The following is a 20762-nucleotide window of genomic DNA, read 5'->3' as shown; positions in this document are numbered from 1 at the left end:
CAATCAGGCAATACTGAGTGTCATTAAGTTTCTTCAGATTCACATATCGAGCTCAAGCTATTAATAGGCAATTGTACCCTGCAGATCTATCAAAATATGTGGATACTGACGATACGTTTCACTCGCTGCTCCACGTAGTCCCACACATTTTCTATGCAATTAAGATTGGGAGATTTAGCGAGGCAATCGTTCTGCAACAGGGTGCCACAGTGTGCGCCAAACCAGGAATGTATGCATGAAATTCCGTGAAAACGGCTGTTTTCGCCTTGGCAAACGAGTGATCAAAGTACACTCATCCTGAAGATGAAGTACAATATTCCATCACCGAGAATGTTGAAATAAACATTCAGGTCCATCTTAGAAGTACCTTGATGAATGGGCCCACATCATGGTACAGAAAACATCCTCGTAAAATCAGAGAACCAAATCTGGCATGAGCTAAAGCCTTCAGAAATGCGTTGTATCATCTGAAACAAGGCAAATCGCGATTCGCCAGACTACACTACACACTCCTAGTCAGCTGCTATCCAGCTTCTGTGTTGTTTGGCCCAGTGAAAGCGTGCAGTTTTATGTGCTGCTCTGAGCAGTAGCCCTCGGCGAAGTTGCAGACTCCAACTTACCATTCAGTCCAGTTCCATTCGAAATTTTCGCTCGGAAATTGGTTGAGATGGATCTGTGTTCACAAATATGGGCAGTTCCTGTCGAGTTTGAAACTGAACGTCATTCGCAAGGCGTGACACTAGTCTCCGATTCGGGAGAGTTATCTTTTCAGGATCTCTGTGGTAACGTCGTGTTACACCATTCCTTGTGGACACGGTGCACAGTATGCTTTGTTACACCACCAAATCGGGGAACTTTATTTATGGTATGGCCATGCACACGTCCAAATACGACGGATCCTTTCTGCCATTCTGTCACAGAGCGTTACATGACCACCAGTACCAAGCTCTACACCGCTTCAATGTAACGGTTTGCTCTTTTAAGGAGGGGAGAGGGTCGCTAATATTTTGACAAGTAAGTTTATCATTTCTCCGGAAACACTATCACCTTTGCAATAGTTTCCTTTACTCAAACATCGATTGGTGTTTTACATCTTGTCCGTTACTCTTCACAGAAGTCCGCAACTCTGTGGTCTAGTGGCTATCGTTGCTGCCTGTGGACCATGGCGTCCCGGGTTCGAATACCGGCCGGGTCGGGGATTTTCTCCGCCCGGAGACTGGGTGTTGGTGTTGTCATCATCTCATCTACGATGATGATGACCATCATCATCATATTCCAGGAATAATGTTTTCATTGTGAACTATCTGTGCTACAAAATCGTGGTTCAAATGGCTCTAAGCACTATGGGACTTAACATTTGAGGTCATTAGTCCGCTAGACTTAGAACTACTTAAACCTAACTAACCTAAGGACATCACACACATCCATGCCCGAGGCAGGATTCGAACCTGCGTCCGTAGCAGCAGCGCGGTTGCGGACTGCAGCGCCTAGAACCGCTCGGCCACACCGGCCGGGTACACAATCGTGTTTTAAAAACATACAAAGGGTGCTTGGTAATTCCAATTAAGACTTTTACGGGTTGTATAGGCATGATAGATGAAGTTTTGACGAGGAACCCACGTCCGGCAATGGTAGCGTTTGGATATGGAATCAGTTTGAGGAAGGGTACACTTTCAAATGTCCTATCTTCAGCTTCACAGTAGGCGCAGAAACTGAGAAGAGGACGCCGTTGTCGGTCTTCTGACGTAATGTGCCCTCTGTTTAAAATCACTGATTCAACGTGCTGATCACTTTTAAGTCTTTCACAAAGCAGCAAGGGCGACCGGGTTCACAGAGATGTTGGGGAAGCTAGACGTAATAGCTGAGCTGCAAAATGGATGTATAGAGAACGTTTCCGTATCGTCTCTCAGTCCACCACAAAACCATTCTCGTTCGACTACAACGACAGCTGCATTAAACTGGGAAGTCCGAAACTAGCATGATCCATATGAGAGAACCCGACGACGACCACTCGATACACTGCCTATGCCATAGACGTGCCCTCACGGGAGTGTCTGGCGTGTTGTGCGTAGCCTGCTACTCCAGCCTCTTAGCACTGACATAATACGCACGCATCGTTTCTGACAGATTGTCCGCTGCGTGTCAATTTCTGTTCTTTGTTTCTACATGGTACAGTCACAGTAATGTGGCCACCACTTACATTCAACGTTAATGTGCAATAACCACTCACACACGGCAGGTAGCAGCACGAGCAGTGGAGGGTATATAGATCTTGTCGGGGGCTGTGGAGACGTGGAAACACTGCAGTCGTTATCGTAAAGTGGAAACAAAGCGATTTGTCAACGTCAAAGAGTGTGTGATCACTGGCTTTCGGGCCAAGGGTGAAACCATTTCTGGAACGGCTTCGTTTGTAAACTGTTCGCATGCTTCCGTGGTTCAAGTACACCATGCATGACTAAATGGCATTATCCAAGAGTGGCCCCTACGCAACTATGGTGCACCACGGGCCATAGATGCCAGGGGTGAACTATGACTGCGGAGATGTGTACGGGGGAATAGACGTGCAACAACCGATCGTCCAGATGAACCAAGAGGCTACCAACAGTGTCCCCTCAACGACCATTCAGGGAACGTTGCTGCATGTAAGCCACTGCAGCAGATGCCAGGTTCATGCATCCGTGCTCAGTTGCTGACTGCTGTTCAGTTACAAAGAAAGTTGGAATTTGCACACCATTACCACAGCTGGACGTCTACTGAGTTCCAGATGAAGAATGTTTTACGCTCCATCAGACAGACGGCCGGGGGAGGGAGCAGTATTGTCTGTGGAATGTTTTCGTGGCATTCCATGGGTCATCTCGACATTCTGGAAGGCGTCTATCCTTGGGGACCGTGTCCACGCTGTGATAAAGCTTTTGCATTTCTTTTATGTTTTCGTTTTCTTTAAAGGCAAAGAGAAAAGATGAAGCGGTAGCCCATCACAGAACCTATGCCTACCGTCAGGTATTTTTGATTTTCAGTTGTTAAAAAAGAGAAGAGTTTTTCTCGTACCAGCAGGAGGAAGGAAGGATTCGCGCTCAGCTAGTGAACGAGTGAGAAGCACGCCATTTTTAGCGAAAAGGTCGTGTGAGTTGTTATTCGAAATAGTACAATAATTACAAGAACTGTAGCCCACCTGTGTACTTTGGAAAATTACGAAGATCCGATAAGCTTAATGCGAACACGGTCAAGACTTCAATGGTGATCACGGCGACCAAACGTAGCATTATAAAGAATGGTAAGCACAAATCTACAGCGGAGAAAGAAACTACTTCGTCCTGCAAAATAATGTGAACTAATACGAACTTATTTCCAGGCATAGCTCAGCTTATTGTGCCTGTCATTCATGCCGAAAAATTAATCTCATTAATTCAATAATTTTAAAAAGCCACGCATTTCAACATTTTATTATCATCTATTCCATTATTTTATTATATTATAACGCCTACACACAGTTTGTTTTTCTCCTTAGCAAGATGGCATCTACTAGCAGCATAATATAACGCGACACGCAGCTCGCAGTGTACGCGCGTGGTTCGAACAGCACCAAGATTGGTTTACCGTATCTCCCTCACCAGCAAACTCCCGAGATTTAAATCTAATCGAGAATCTGGGCTGTTGGCGCCTTTGATCCTCAACCGAGAACCCTAGTGTAGCTCGCCACGCACTGCTGTAATCATGGTTCCACATCAGTATCGCTACGTTCCAGAACCTCGCTGAATCTCTTCCAGCACGTGAGCACTGAAAAAGGTAGCGACCCTGCCTTCCTCCGACCTCTTAACGCTCTTATCCAGTCGGTTATAGGAGGACATACAGTTCAACGTGGGCTTAGAACCACGGTGAAAGTGGGCATTTTTCACATTAATAAACACTGTCAAAGGTGAAAGAACTTTTAAGACCCGTTGAAATTTTTAGGGCCGACAGAGGATTGAATCACAAACGTTTGAATAATAACTCTGACACTTGGTTTCTGAACAGCGACCCATACACTCACGACTCTTTAATCTTTAAGTTATTGTTTTGTGCCGGCCGGAGTGGCCGAGCGGTTCTAGGCGCTTCAGTCTGGAACCGCGCGACCGCTACGGTCGCAGGTTCGAATCCTACCTCGGGCATGGATGTGTGTGATGCCCTTAGGTTAGTTAGGTTTAAGTAGTTCTAAGTTCTAGGGGACTGATGACCACAGAGGTTAAGTCCCATAGTGCCCATAGCCATTTTTTTATTCTTTTGTGTTAAATGCAGTAGTGGGTTAAAACTGTCTTGGGTGAGAGGAAGTTAACATTTCACCTGTTTAAACTGTACAAGGCGGCAGTGCAAAATCAAATTGTGGTGATAGCTAGGTAACGTTCCGCTTCACCAATTTACAGTTACCACCATGTGTGAGATTGGTTAGGAAACCTCGTAACAGCAATTGGCAGTATGTGTCACAGGAGTTTATGAACACTTCGTCCTACCTCAGTTTTCCATTCAATTCACTAAACTTGAGTTTCCATAACATAAATCAAGGAAACCTGTGTTTTCTAAAGCAAATGTTATTTGATATTTGAATTGAAGTAACACAAAACTTCACACGGTAAATATTCGTTAAAGATTTTTATATTTTTATTTTTACGTTAAGCAATTTGCTTGTTCCAAACTGAAATCGTATTTAGCAAACAACAACAACGACATTATTCTGTGAGAAGATTGCGTTTCACAGTTCTCTGTAGGTTTCCCCTCTTTCTGCTTGCGAGATGTTTGATCTTCGCCTGTGCATTCACATTTTAAATAATGAGACAGAAAAGTTTATTTAAAGGCAACATCCGTCCTTGCTTAATGACCGTGCTGTTCACCTTCAAAGAGCCAGCGTTTGACAGGAGATTGGGAGGGGGTGGGGGGGCAGAGTGGGGGGAGCTTCTGTCCCGGTAGAGGTAGAAATCGGAAGCGCGGCAAAAGGTGGACGAGGCATTGGGGGGAGGTTAGAGCTGTTGGCGCCATCGTGACTAATCGATAGCCGCCTCCCCTCGCTTTCAGTACCCGTTAACCACTATGGAAGACGGCACTGCCTCAAGACGAAAGACACCACCACCTTACCACAACGCGTAGTCGCGGGATATCTATTTGCAAATTGACTTCCACGACCGACGCTGTCAGATAAAATGAATCCTATCATTGAATTTCCGTGGCCGGGAAACAAGAGTACATTCGCCAAAATGAAAGCACTATTGTTTGAAACAACTGGGGGTGGGAGGGGGGGGGGGAGAGTTCCTAGCTAAGATTCCACTGTCAGTCCCACACTCGAACTCTATGGACAAGTGTCAATAACAACTTAATTTCCTTTCGTGTGCGCTGTCCACTTGTCAGCTCTAGCTTCACGTCACTCATCTACAACGTCCCAGGACGAATCGTCAATATTCAGGGATACGACACGAACTACCATTCGAAGCAAAAAAGTATAGCAAACACTGACTCCTTAAGAGAAAAGAGCATTTCTTTATCTTCGATGTTGTGAAACAAATCTCTTCTGCTGCAAGCCCTTTGTTCTCCATGTTCCTGGTGGGTGTAGTACGCACCAAATCAAGAAACAGTTGTGTCGTAACCAAGGGCTCTAAAATCCATAACTTAACACTTTCCGTACCAGCAATACAAAACTTAATTAATTTTAAATTTTTTTCACAAAATACAGCTTCACCGTCATGGTAAGCAACGAAAAGAAGAAGAAACTGGTAAAAAGTAAAGAACTGTTTTAAAGTTGTGATTTCACTTTGGAATCACTGGAACACACACTTTTCAACCACGCATCATTTCACCAGATGTATTTGAAAGGAATTCCGGATTTTTTTATACACCCAATCCCACATCTGGAAACCTTCTATGAACTCATAATGCCTAAAACAAACTATAGTCATAAATAACAAACAATAATAGGCCTGAACTCAATAAATTTATGTCGAAAGTGCATACTGCTCCATTGGCTTCGTATTTCCTAAAATCGCGTAGCACAACCTCCGAGCCGACTGTTGCTTTGAAAGCTGTAAATGACTGCTGCAATGCACTATATTTGTTGAAGTACATCAGTGCACCACTACACGTCTCTGTCTCGCAAGAGCATCGACTGTTTTACGTGAAAGGCACTGTCACATAAAAAACAATAAAACGTTGGTTTCATGCAGAGACCACTGGTACTCTAAGGATTAACTGCTATGAGCTCTTATTCAGGAGAAGAGAAGAGTTTCACAGAAGCGAAGACGAAGTAGTGCTCACAGCTCTAAATATATTCATTTTAAAGCCTATGTTTTCTGGGCATTTTTTCCTAATTTGGTGAAGACATGGAAAGCAAAGAGCTTTCACTACAAGAGCGGGAAGACAAAAAAGTGCTAAGAGCTCTTAAGGTATGCATTTTAGAGACATTTTTGCTTCGCATGATCGTTTCTGTCACATCCCTCAATACTGACCATTCCACCTGGGGCACCCTATACAGCTATACTCCCGGGGAGCACTATGAAATTTTTAGCAGACGTACTTTTTGTTCTTTCCTAAATCTTCCTAAGTACTCCGAACTCTACTGTACATTGCATGTGGAGGGTACGTTGTAAATTTTTTTTTCTCGTCCATCTAATTATTGAGCGTGGAACAAACGACTTCCTATATGCTTCGTACGCCCTAGTCTGTCTCACCTTTTTCTCTTGAGTCCCGCATGAGATATACGACGGTAGCATCAGAGTGGTCGCACAGTCTTCAAAGTTTACCCAACAGGGTTTCGTGAGACGTAAGTCGCCTTCCTTAGAAGAATCCTCATTTAACTTCCTCGAATACTTCTTTCACTCTTTTGAATGGGCTGTGCCGACCTGTTAGCATCCGAGGAACGCGTATCTGAATTCACGCAAAGTCTGATGTCATGTCTACTTGATAAGGACTCCAAACACTGGAACAATATCCTACAATTGATTTTACTAGCGTATCGCTTGCGATTTCCTTTGCAGTTGCACCACACTTTCCAAGAACTCTTCCAACAAATTCAAGTGTTACACTCCCATTCCCTTATACTGCTTTTACGTAGTCCCTTCTTCCTATCTGCTGTAGGTATGATCTGCACGTAAAGAGAGCTGCCATTCATAACACCAAGAGGAAATGTTGTCCACATCTTTCAGCTATTACTGACGAACGTACGACTACAATGCTTTCCTGTACGCATCCTCGTCAGTGAAGAGTCTTATACCTCTTACCACATCTGACAATCGTTTATGAATATTAACAAATTAAAGGATCTGTTAGACTTTCTTGGGCGTTTTAGTTTATGTGGAACATTCGTTGTCCAGTATAACGCACTGATTTGTTATTGGACACATATTCCCACTATCAATCACATGTGTTCGAGAAACTCTGTATTATCTTATCTTCTTTAGTGATGGATAGGAAGGCATAGTTTGTAACGCCTTTCGGAAATCTAGGATGACGCATTTTTCAGATTATTTCATTGTTTGATAGATGTCGTGTATGAATAAAGCAAGCTGCGCTTGACCCAAATAGTTTTCAATAATAAAACTCGCTACAGTCGTAAAAATTATTTCTACAAAGCTAAGCACAACCCGGTTTCAGAACACACATCCTATCTTCAGGTGCATATTAAAATATGAGTCCACAAAGGATTCATAACCAAGGTTAAAATAGGTTACAATGTGTTAAAACAGTGACTCACATTTTAATATGCATCTGAAGATGGAATACATGCCCTGAAACCAGGTTGTGCTTTCTCTTTTGAAAATAACTAAAATTGTAGCGGACTTTATCATTTGCGATTAATAATAGTGCGTGAAGAGAAACAAAGTGGCTTTGTTTGAATACATATTGGGTCTTTGAGAGAAACTTGTTTACCTCTTGAAACTTCACAATGTGTGACCTTAGACTACGCCCTAGCATCCTACAGCAGACGCACATCAGCGATATTGGTCTGTAATCTGTGTATCCGATCTTTACACTTTTTGGTAAACAATGCTTTAAGAAGGAAAACAACTATTATCTAATTTCGACTGTTCGTCATTTTCAAACACCTGAAGTCCATCCATAATAAAGGTAACAATGGTTTACACGTTGTCTGTCTACATGAAACATTTCGTGTACGTATGTACTTCAGAAATAGGTATTTTTCGTATCAAAAGCCTCAAGCTTCCCATCACTTTTGATTGAATAGCCAGTACACATGTAAAGGTACACTTCGCGTTCATGTTCTTTTGTAACAGAAATAAAATACAGTAGTGCACTATATTACATCTATTAGTAATACGCATACACAAAGCTTTCCTGTCTTAGCAGCTGTGCCTTTGTTTTGGGGTTTGTGATGAGTACGTAACTCTGTGAAAAATATATGTACACTAGAAGTTTAATGTAGACAGACAATATATAAACCAATTTTACAATTTTTGTGGATATATTACAGGTGCTTGAAAACGAATAACAGAGTTAGCTACTAGCAAGGACCATAAAAGTATTACAGCCTATTTGGTCCATGTTTCGTTTCTTAAAACATACTGAGGCTTTGGATCCCCATAAGAACAAAATTCTAAAAATGTGAGTGTCCTCTGCTCTTTTCCAGTCACGCGTGACTATTCGGGCATCATCACGACTCCGCCACGGAGGTAACATGACAATAATGGCGTGTGTACGAGCTCGTCCGTCACACAATCCTGTGACCATTCGTGCCGCTGCCACCTTGTTGGAACGCGGTCGCCGTTGCCTCTATTTGAACGCAAACAAGTTACAACTTGTGTGCGGGTCACGAGTCCCGCGCACAAGAACGTTTCAGGCTGACGGTGATTACACGAAGAACGAACACTGCGAAATACTGCAGGTGCTTGTGCAAAGCCCAAGTCCACAGTAATGCAGTGAGAAATCCTTCCAGAGAAAAACACCAACCACCGTCAGAGTTCGCAGTGTTGACAATATAAAGGTAGCCGGAGCATGTCTGGTAAGCATGGAGGAATGAATACGAGACTGAGTGGTCGCTGTGCAGGCAGCTTTATTCCGCCCTCGAGACCACGCGATCACGCCACGTGACGTGACGTGACGTGAGATGAGATGGCCAGAGAGGGCGTGTCTCCGGTCCGTTGCCGTGTACTCGCTGCCCGCTTCGAATATATGCCTCCACTGGTTATTCCCAGCGAACAAGATAGCCTCGCTCTCTTAATCGGTGGTTGCAGCCTAACCACCTTGGCTGCAGCACAACTGGCGTGTAAGTAATCTCTTTTGTAGACAGAACAGCAGTTTCACAGTATGTACTGCTCTTTCATTCCACTGTTGGCGACAAATCGCTGGAAACAGTAATTATCGTTAAATACATAGGAGTGCCCATCAGGGACGACGTAGACTGGAACGACCATTACAACAAATTATGGGAAGAGCAGATGCCAGGTTGAGATTCATTGAAGAAATCTTAAGAAAATGTAATTCGTCGAAGAAAGAAGTGGCTTACGAAACACTCGTTTGACCGATTCTTAAATATGCCCTATTGTTCATCAATCTTGGTGGGACCTTTACCGGGCAAGACCGATATCAGAGATAGAGAAAATCAAACGAAGAGCGGCGCGTTTCGTCACGGGATCGTTTAGCAAGCGCGAGAGCGTTAAGCCCGTTTGAAAAGAGCGACTTTCTAGTCAAAACCGCCTAGTCGTGGGTGCGCATCACATGCCAGCGTATAAATCAGTCGCCAACTACGTCGCAAGTGAGGCAGTGACGTCAACGATCAACTGACTGGGCGGTATGTAGAATAATAAAATCCTAAGTAAAGCACGAACTGCGCATGCGCAGAAACAAGCGGCGGCGGTGTCGTCCGTTAATATCCGAAGTTCGTCAATCGTCGCCGCGTTCACTCATGTTGTAATAATTAATTTTATGTCTTCTAAATTTTTGGGTTACTGATTGTTTTCGTGACACACATTGCGAAGGTTGAGAACTTTATAGTTTTCTACAAGTGTCCTGCCACAAAAGAAATCAAATGTCTGTAATCAAAAAGTTTTTTTTAATTTAAATCGTTTCTACAGTGAAAAATTCAACTGAAGGAGAAAGTTTTCGATCGTACTTATTACGGCAGCCTGCTGGGACATTTCCACTGAAATGCTAGCACGACAGCAGCAGTCATTCCACACCAGACTGGAAACGTGTATTGTCGCTGCCGGTGGTCATTTCGAACACAACCTGTGATGGTCAGTTGTCTCGTTAATGATCAGAATCCACATAACCATTGTATGCACTTGTGTTGTTGTACAGTGCGTGCTACCACACATATAGCGTAAGTGTCGGTGTGGAAAATGTTCAAAATACGATATCTCGTGACCGACGCGCAATAGAACCCTGCCATAAACACTACTGACATTCTGATTTACCCTACTTTTAGTCTGTTAATGCCAACAGGCCTTGTTACACTTAAAAAGTGTATGTTGGCACAAAAAACCCCATACTTTCTAAGTGCTATTATCTTTTGATTGGCTAACGATACGAATTCCTGACTACCAACCCATTCTGTAAAAACCGCACATCAACAGCACGTTACATTTCCGAAATATTTATGTGATTACGCTGCATATATATGTTTTCATGCAACCCTCAATGCGGGAGTTCTACTCGCACTTGGCCAATTTTTTCAGTGTTCACCTGTGTGGAAGATTTACGGTAAATATTTGCAAAGAACGTTTAGGTTTTCGTTATTAATAAACTGTACAATAATTGCATGTTCTTTAATGATATTACTTATTTCATATTTTTGTAAGAATGGTCCTTCATACGAGATGAGGTATTGGCGAAAGTAAAGCTGTGAGCACGGGTCGTGATTCTTGATTCGGAAGCTCAGTCGGTAGAGCAGTAACCCGCGAAAAGCAAAGGTTTCAAGTTCGAATCTCAGTCCGGAACACAGTTTCAATCTATGAAATTTCACATCCAGTTTTGTCGATGAAGACTTACGAGTAAAAAAGGAAAAGAAACTCGTGTCTTGGGTTCAAATGGTTCAGATGGCTCTGAGCACTATGGGACTTAACTTCTAAGGTCATCAGTCCCCTAGAACTTAGAACTACTTAAACCTAACTAACCTAAGGACATCACACACATCCATGCCCGAGGCAGGATTCGAACCTGCGACCGTAGCGGTCATGCGGTTCCAGACTGTAGCGCCTTTAACCGCTTGGCCACACCGACCGGCTCGTGTCTAGGGAGCCACAGCACTGGAATAATACGCACATCGGCGCTGCTATAGATTCACTTGCCACAAATCGTCTATTAAGACGAAGTTGCTCATTTAAAAGGGACTTTACAGCGATGTTCAACAAACTTCAGTGGCAGACGCTACAAGAGTGGCGTTGTCTTTCAATGAAACTTTTTCTGCTTCAATTCCGGGAGCATACGGTACAAGAAGAGTCTAGCAGTGTACTACTTCTACGCACAGGCGTCTCGCGAAATTAGATTAACGCTCATAGGTGGTTTACCGCCAGCCATTCTTCTACACACCATTCGCGAAAGGAAAAGCGGAGGGGGAAACGATAGTAGTAGTAGTAGTAGTAGTAGTAGTAGTAGTAGTACCCACCGCAACACACCGTAAGGAGAGTAGGTGTAGATGCAGCAAAAAGAAGGAATTTAATTTTGAATACCGTTGGAGAACAGTGTACGGTGGCGTTGCCTGCAGGCGCTAAGAAAGGCAGCAACCTGAACTATATTGGCGCCTTCATCAAACAGCCGTCAGCGTGCGCTGATTGGCAGCAGGCACGCGAAAGTTGGGCAAAGGTCAAGTCGAGGCGGACCCCAGGTCGTACTCCTACCCTAGGGCGGTGAGGCGGAAGCGCTTCAGGGCGTGCGCTCAGAAAACCACTCCATTCGGCTCTATGTAATGCCCGCCCAACGTACTTGCGTCCGAAATAATCGCGCCCGAAGCTGGCCATGTGATATGTGATCGCTTGCTTCCAAAACACGCACGCGCAAGCGGACGCTTCTCGGTATTACACGCAGGTTGCGGTTGGAGTCGCGATATTATTATCCCCATATAGACTGAAGTGACAAAAGTTATCGGACAGCGATATACACATATACAGATGTCAGTAGTATCGCGTACAGAAGGTATAAAAGAGAAATGCATTGGTGGAGCTGTCATTTGCACAGAGGTAATTGGTGTGAAAGGGTTTCCGACGTGATTATGGCCAGACGATGGTAATTAACAGACTTTGAACACGGAATTTTAGTTGGAGCTACATGTATGGGACATTCGATTTCTGAAATCGTGTGCCGAAAACATCAGATATCAGGCATTACCTCTCACCATGGACAACGCAGTGGCCGCTGGCCTTCAATTAACGATTGAGAGCAGCGGCGTTTGTGTAGAGTTATCAGCGCTCACAGACAAACAATATTGTGGGAAATAACCGCACAAGTCAATTTGGGACGTAAGACGAAATTTGGCTTTAATGGTCTATGGCAATCGACCGATGCGAGTGCTTTTACTAACATCACGACATCGCCTGCAGCGCGTCCCCTGGGCTTGTGACCATATCGTTTGGAGCGTAGACGGCTGGAAGACTGTGGCCTGGTCAAATGATTCCCAATTTCAGTTAGTAGGTTCGAGTCTGGCGCAGATCCCACGAACCGATGGACACAAGTTGTCAACAAGGCACAATGCAGGCTGGTATTGGTTCCATATTGGCGTGGGATGTGTTTATATGGAACGGACTGGCTCCTCTGGTCCAACTGAACCGATCATTGACTGTAAATGGATATGTTCGGCTACCTGGGTACCATTTGCAGCCATTCGTGGACACCATGGTCCCAAACAAAGGTGGAATTTTTATGTATGACAATGTGACTAGGTCACAATTGTTCGCGACTGGTTTGAAGAAGACCCTGGACAATTCGAGCGAATGATGTAGCCACCCACACCGCTCTGCATGGGTCGTAATCGAGAGATCAGTTCGTGCACAAAACCCTGCACCGGCAACACTTTCGTAATTCTGGACGGCTTTAGAGGCAGCATGGCTCAATATTTCTGCAGGGGACTTCCATCGACTTGTTGACTCAAGCCATATTGAGTTTCTACACCACGCCGGGCAAAAGACGGTGATATTATGAGTCACCTTGCGACTTTTGTCACCTCAGAGTAGGACATCGTGGAAGATCTCTACTGCTTCGAAGTTCGGAAGGTCTGAAGAATAAAAGATGCATCATCGATCATCGCAGTCATAACCGGTTCTGTGTAGATATGCGAAAGAACTTGCTCCTCTTTCAGCAGCATCCTACAGTACGTTGCTGGGAGAGTGAAGTATTCCTATGGGAAAAATGTTCGAGTCATATACGCTTTCAAGCACAGTAGTCGACAGGTCAGCACACTATCGCTAACGTTAGTGTGTTGTAGAATTCACAACACTGTTGTATGTCCACGTATTATAACCTTCCTGGAGACGGGAAACCTCTGTAGGAATCAACAAAAATTCAGCAAAACAACGATATTGTGAAACTCAGCTGGCTCTGTTCGGCAGTAAACACCAGCGCCCAGATTGATACCGTGGTCCCCGAATTTCGGAACATGGTCGATACAGTTCCACTCTGTCACCTAATGAACGTAGTACGACAGTATGGAATATCAAACCAGCTTTGTGACTGGATCGAGAAATTCTTAGCAAACAGAACGGAGGGAGATTTTCAGATGTAAAATCCAAAGCTATGTTATAGGACCATTAATACTCACAGTGAAGAGCTCCATGAGGCTGATCGCAGAGGATCGGAGCTTGGTGCAGTGATTAGCAGCTGATCCACAATATAAACAAATGTAACGTACTGAGTATGAACAGGCAGGATGGCCGATGATTGTACTGAATACGCGACTGCAAAACTATCACTGGGAGCAGTCACATCCATTAAGTATCCCGGAACATGCGTACGCATCAATTTAAAGTGGAACAAACGCGTAAAAGGCATATACCAGAGCGAAATTAACTTGCAGATACCTCAGAAAGTACACCTACGAAAGAGGTAGTTTACAATACTCTTGTTCGACTGTTACTTGAGTACTGCTCTTAAGTTTGAGACCTTTATCAGATAGAACCTATAGTGAAAATACAAAAAATATTAAGAACAGCAACTTCTTACGTCACAGGTTCGTCTTCTAAGCGCAAGTGCGTCACATGGATGCTTAAGAAAATCAGAGTCCAGTGGCAGACGCTGCAAAGAGAGGCGCCGTGTATCATGGTGTGGTTTACTGTTAAAAAACAGAGCGCGTTCGTTCCTACGACAGCCAACCGATATATTGCTGGCTCCTACGTATATTTCACTAAGTCCATAGAGGTGAAGCTACAGAGACTGGAGTTGACACGAAGGCCTACAGTCGACGATCCTTCCTGCGCAAAAATCACGACTGGAACAAGGAAGTAACAAGTAAGAGTGGTACATGGAGTAACTTCGGCCACACAGCACAACGTAGTTTCTGAGTTTACATGTAGATATAAATGAAGTTCCCAACGGGTGACAGTACAGTGGCGGTTGTCTTGGAATTATCTGGTTCGAATCATGGTGACGGAAGAAATGTACAGTTTTATGCGGCTGCGAATGAAGGAGAAGTACTGATCTACAGTTCCTCATTATTAGACTATTCACCAGCGTACAGAATTAAATTAAAATTTTCTTTGAAATGCTTGTTGACGGTGATGCGACCTTCGGATAAGGTTGGTTAGCCCCCCGCCCCTCTTTCGCCTCCAACAGCTAAACAACGCCATCGGAAAGTCAACATGATATTGAACAACTCATATTAACACCGATGATGAAACAGCTTCCATTCTGTTTTGATATACGTATCTTGGGAAGTGAGTCTAAATGCACGATCTGTGTTATCTGAATTGATTTTGGCCCAACAGTTGTAGTCTATACACCGTTGCAAAGCAGGTACTATATAAAAATACAAGTACGTGAGTTCTTTGCAGACCTGTTAAATGCCATATAAATAACTGAATATAGTTCAGTTGATTATGCCAAATGAGCTAAGCGACCCAAGGAATATCTTTGAACATCAATGGTTTATTCATTAATACGTAGCTCTGCTGTAGAGGCACTAGTTATTCCAGTAACACTAGGGAAAAAAAACTTAATTCCACAATATGTATGAACACACTTCCATATGATAGTTTTTAAGTTTCTGTACAATCTATCAGAAAATCCTGAGTCGCGATGTGAACTGTACTCGCGAAATAAAGTCCCAGCAGTCGCAGTACATGTCCGTTTGCTATCGACAAATCAAAATACACAATGATTTGAAACTGTCGTCTTGGAAAGAGAGTTCCTCATTCTTTCGAATGTATAAATAAGCTCACTCCTAGTTTATAGCATTGCATTATAGCATTGCATTATCCCCATCACTTCTTTTAGCTTGCTTCCTATTTGCTGCCGCTACTATACCTTCTCCATCATGCCACTCCGTCCTATTGACATGCATTGCATTGCATTACATTACAATTCAGTATAATGGTTAGTCTATCAGCCAACATTAATAGAAAGAGTTTCATAAGGAATCGCATTTACCATTAACCTTCTATTTCTAATCTAAGACATATGCTGTATAGTCTGTATATTTTTATTACTAAGTTGTAGAAGTTCAGAAAATAATGTGTTGTTGTTGTGGTCTTCAGTCCTGAGACTGGTTTGATGCAGCTCTCCATGCTACTCTATCCTGTGCAAGCTTCTTCGTCTCCCAGTAACTACTTCAACCTACATCCTTCTGAATCTGCTTAGTTTATTCATGTCTTGGTCTCCCTCTACGATTTTTACCCTCCACGCTGCCCTCCAATACTAAATTGGTGATCCCTTAATGCCTCAGAACATGTCCTACCAACCGATCCCTTCTTCTAGTCAGGTTGTGCCACAAGCTTCTCTTCTCCCCAATCCTATTCAATACCTCCTCATTAGTTATGTGATCTACTCATCTAATCTTCAGCATTCTTCTGTAGCACCACATTTCAAACGCCATATTTCACTTCCATACATGGCTATGCTCTATACAAATACTTTCAGAAACGACTTCCTAACACTTAAATCTATATTCAATGTTAACAAATTTCTCTTCTTCAGAAACGCTTTCCTTGCCATTGCCAGTCTACATTTTATATCCTCTCTACTTCGACCATCATCAGTTATCTTGCTCCACAAATACCAAAACTCCTTTACTACTTTACGTGTCTCATTTCCTAATCTAATTCCCTCAGCATCCCCAGACTTAATTCGACTACATTCCATTATCCTCGTTTTGCTTTTGTTGATGTTCATCTTATACCCTCCTTTCAAGACACTGGCCATTCCGTTCAACTGCTCTTCCAAGTCCTTTGCTGTCTCTGACACAATTACAATGTCATCGGCGAACCTCAAAGTTTTTATTTCTTCTCCATGGATTTTAATACCTACTCCGAATTTTTCTTTTGTTTCCTTTACTGCTTGCTCAATATACAAATTGAATAACATCGGGGAGAGGCTACAACCCTGTCTCACTCCCTTCCCAACCACCGCTTCCCTTTCATGTCCCTCGACTCTTACAACTGCCATCTGGTTTCTGTACAAATTGTAAATAGCCTTTCGCTCCCTGTATTTTACCCCTGCCACCTTCAGAATTTGAAAGAGAGTATTCCAGTCAACATTGTCAATAGGTTTCTCTAAGTCTACAAATGCTAGAAACGTAGGTTTGCCTTTCCTTAATCTAGCTCTTAAGATAAGTCGTAGCGTCCGTATTTCCTCACGTGTTCCAATATTTCTACGGAATCCAAACTGATCTTCCCCTAGGTCGGCTTCTACTAGTTTTTCCATTCGTCTTTAAAGAATTCGCATTATTATTTTGCAGCTGTGACTTATTAAACTGATTGTTCGGTAATTTTCACATCTGTCAGCACCTGCCTTCTTTGGGATTGGAATTATATTCTTCTTGAAGTCTGAGGGAATTTCGCCTGTCTCATACATCTTGCTCACCAGATGGTAGAGTTTTGTCAGGACTGGCTCTCCCAAGGCCATCAGTAGTTCTAATGGAATGTTGTCTACTCCCGGGGCCTTGTTTCGACTCAGGTCTTTCAGTGCTCTGTCAAACTCTTCACGCAGTATCGTATCTCCCATTTCATTTTCATCTACATCCTCTTCCATTTCCATAATATTGTCCTCAAGTACATCGCCCTTGTATAGACCCTCTATATACTCCTTCAACCTTTCTGCTTTCCCTTCTTTGCTTAGAACTGGGTTTCCATCAAAGCTCTTGACATTCATACAAGTGGTTCTCTTTCCTCCAAAGGTCTCTTTAATTTTCCTGTAGGCGGTATCTATCTTACCCCTGGTGAGATAAGCCTCTACATCCTTACATTTGTCCTCTAGCCATCCCTGCTTAGCCATTTTGCACTTCCTGTCGATCTCATTTTTGAGACGTTTGTATTCCTTTTTGCCTGCTTCATTTACTGCATTTTTATATTTTCTCTTTTCATCCATTAAGTTCAATATTTCTTCTGTTATCCAAGGATTTCTAGTAGCCCTCGTCTTTTTACCTACTTTATCCACTGCTGCCTTCAGTATTTCATCCCTCAAAGCTACCCATTCTTCTTCTACTGAATTTCTTTCCCCCATTCCTGTCAATTGTTCCCTTATGCTCTCCCTGAAACTCTGTACAACCTCTGGTTCTTTCAGTTTATCCAGGTCCCATCTCCTTAAATTCCTACCCTTTTGCAGTTTCTTCAGTTTTAATCTACAGTTCATAACCAATAGATTGTGGTCAGAGTCCACATCTGCCCCTGGAAATGTCTTACAATTTAAAACCTGGTTCCTAAATCTCTGTCTTACCATTATATAATCTATCTGAAACCTGTCAGTATCTCCCGGTTTCTTCCATAAAATAGAAAATAATCTGATGTAGCTATGCGTGCTGTGATGTGTGTGTGTGTAATTGTACGTAAGTATGATTCGGTGGAATTTCCATCTCATTCGTTTGTAACAAAAGTTCCATCTGTGTACAGGCGAAGACGTGTGGGCGCTTGCTCGCTAAGCCCCTCTGGATGACCCTGCATAGCTTCTCGCGTAGCTGCTTCAGCCGTTAAATATCTAGATTCCCCTCTCTGAACTCTTAACAAAGCCGAACATTAAGGGAGCTGAATCTGATAAACCGCCTTCATGGTTTGCTGAGTACTCTTGTCGCTGTCTTCAAGCACAGAACGTACAACAGACTTAAAATACGGGTCATTACGTTTTTTCTGCGACTGGTGTTCATGCCTATCTTTGGCCCAGCTTTGGCCGTGATAAATGCAATACTAGTTTAGCAGTGGAATAAACGTTTTGACACAGTTCCTATTTTTAGCTCTTCAACTTCAGTGTGAGTTTCGAATGTCTGTTTTGCTACAGGATGGAAGAACAAGCAAAATGTGGCATGGTCAAAACGCAGTGCAGGTTCGTGGGTTGCCAGGTAGCCATACTGCGGGCGCTGGCTGAGTCAACTGTGTTGTGCCGAAGTTGCCTTGAAACATACTGCTAGTTCCAGAGAACTACATCACCGTTATTTTTACGCTGACGGATACTTTACGTGGACCTCACTGAACTTTCTTTCCCATTACTGAAGTGTATCCTGTTATACAACAAAAGTTACTGATTTTAATAATTTCTTTAGCTTTTGTTAAGCGTGCATATAAAAACGAGATTAGACATCGTATTTTGCGCTGTTTCTACATTTTACGAGTATTGCAAAATAGCATCATTACTTCAATAATTCGCAATTACGCACCAAGTCGTCGCTTCAACTCCAAGAGACAGCATTCTTGTGACGTGTCACTTTTCGAACTTTTTCCTAATTTCTGACATTTTCCATTATTTGTACCTATCGGGTTGCCCGCAACGGATTCGGTTTCCAAGTCTTGTACAGTAATTACACTTCTGTCCTTTTCATTTTCATAGCATTATTCTTGTAAGTATTCACGGAAGGTAACTGCGGTTTTTTTTTCTTCTTTCTTTTTTTGTAAGGTCGAAATTTTGGAGAAAACTATTTTTCTCTCTCATATTTTACCAAACCACGTCATCACCAATTAGATTAGTCCTTCAAACACACACACACACACACACACACACACACACACACACACACACACACACACACACACAAAAAAAACAATCAAGAACGCAATGCCAACAACTGTGCATGAGTGGTATCTGAGTACTTCTTCCTCCACCGTTTTGTGCAATGGGGAGTGTGCCATTATAACTGTGCATGGGATGTGTTTTTTTTTATATATATATTAACGAGGATGATCCATCTTGGTGGCTGAAAAAGAGCACGCGCTCGAAAGTAACTACTGGTTAGTAAGGTATTTATTTAAAATAACAGCTTAGTGGAATGACGTCTTTATTTCGACTTACTGAGGCTGCGTTGCTCTTACATACTGTACATATCGCGAGAAGACCATGACTGTTGAACTGGAACTCATATGAGGTTTAACGACTTGAGCTCTGTCACGCATCCTGAAATGGCTTGCAGACATGTACGTACATAGCAGAGTAGTGAATGACGATAAGAAAATGACTCTGAGCACTATGGAACTTAACAGCTATGGTCATCAGTCCCCTAGAAGAACTACTTAAACCTAACTAACCTAAGGACATCATACAACACCTAGTCATCAATGACGATAAGAGAAGGGTCGGTTTGGGGAAGGGGACCAAAAAGCGAGGATTACAGAAGAATGGGGAAGGAAGTCGGCCGTGCCATTTCAAAGGAACAATCCCGGCATTTGCCTGAGGCGATTTAGGAAAATCACGGAAAACCAGTCAGGACGGCCGGACGCGGGTTCGAACAGTCGTTCTCCCGAATGCGAATAAGAGAAGGGAAAGAACAGTATGAAACAACTTCGTGTAGGCATATAGCTCCTTCTAAATAATCAAAAAATCTCACGATATAATGTGGCTGTTAAAGTCACAGATTTCCCCGTCACCCTCGGCATATTAAATTTGTAGTTTCGTAGAGTCTCAGACAGTCTTTGCTAGAAATTGGTGAGAATTCTGTAATGATTAAAACGTCTATACATAGACTGCGCTGTTGACACAGCCTCTCCCACTTTCCTTGGCATGGTAGACGCGTATGCTTTCGTCACACACTACAAAATGACTTTGGAATGCAGATACAGACGTATTTGCCTTCAAATAAAACTTGTGTTGTGTAGGTTGCATGCGTCATCACTGAATGAAGCCCACGACGCAAGTCTAAAATGTGGTGTATATTACTCAAATTTACACAAGAGCCAAACTGATTACTTGAATAAATCTTGTTTCACGAGATGAAACATAACCCATGAATCCAGCTAGTGTTGTACAGTCGCTGTCGCGAAGTTGCAACCTGTGAACAAGCTTGGTTAGATGTACTTTGTAAATACTTGTTATGCATTTAATCTAAAATGCCTTTTATATGACAGAGTTTTGCGTACACTTGTTGTTCATTGCCAACACCGTAGAAACAGCTTATTTGTATAATCCATAAACGATAGGGTAAAAGTAATATATATGCTGCCTAACAAAAATAGATAAGCACCAAGAATACATGGCTGGATGTCAATGTAACTTCGTATATGTAAGGATCTTGGGCAGGTATGTAAATGATTAAATTTGCAATTCTCTGTGACAGATAGAATGGCCAGTGCATTAGAGTTGCGCTTGTTCAGCGTTGTTACCTGGTATGATCGGGCATATAACGGAAACGAACAGCGTCAAATGTTTACTGATCACTGCGAAGGACA

The 20762-nt window shown here is 42.9% G+C and overlaps 1 protein-coding gene across 1 annotated transcript in view; it reads right to left on the bottom strand.

Moving 5' to 3' along the window:
- The window catches only part of LOC126252611 (Ca(2+)/calmodulin-responsive adenylate cyclase), a 370372-nt gene that overhangs the window by 229065 nt on the left and 120545 nt on the right, over window positions 1-20762 (bottom strand). The gene's annotated exons all lie outside the window — the stretch shown is intronic.

This window comes from Schistocerca nitens, chromosome 4 (assembly GCF_023898315.1).
Source record: "Schistocerca nitens isolate TAMUIC-IGC-003100 chromosome 4, iqSchNite1.1, whole genome shotgun sequence".
Taxonomy (NCBI): Eukaryota; Metazoa; Arthropoda; class Insecta; order Orthoptera; family Acrididae; genus Schistocerca; species Schistocerca nitens.
The sequence above is the reverse complement of the archived record's forward strand: the minus strand, read 5'-3'. Positions and strand labels throughout refer to the sequence as shown.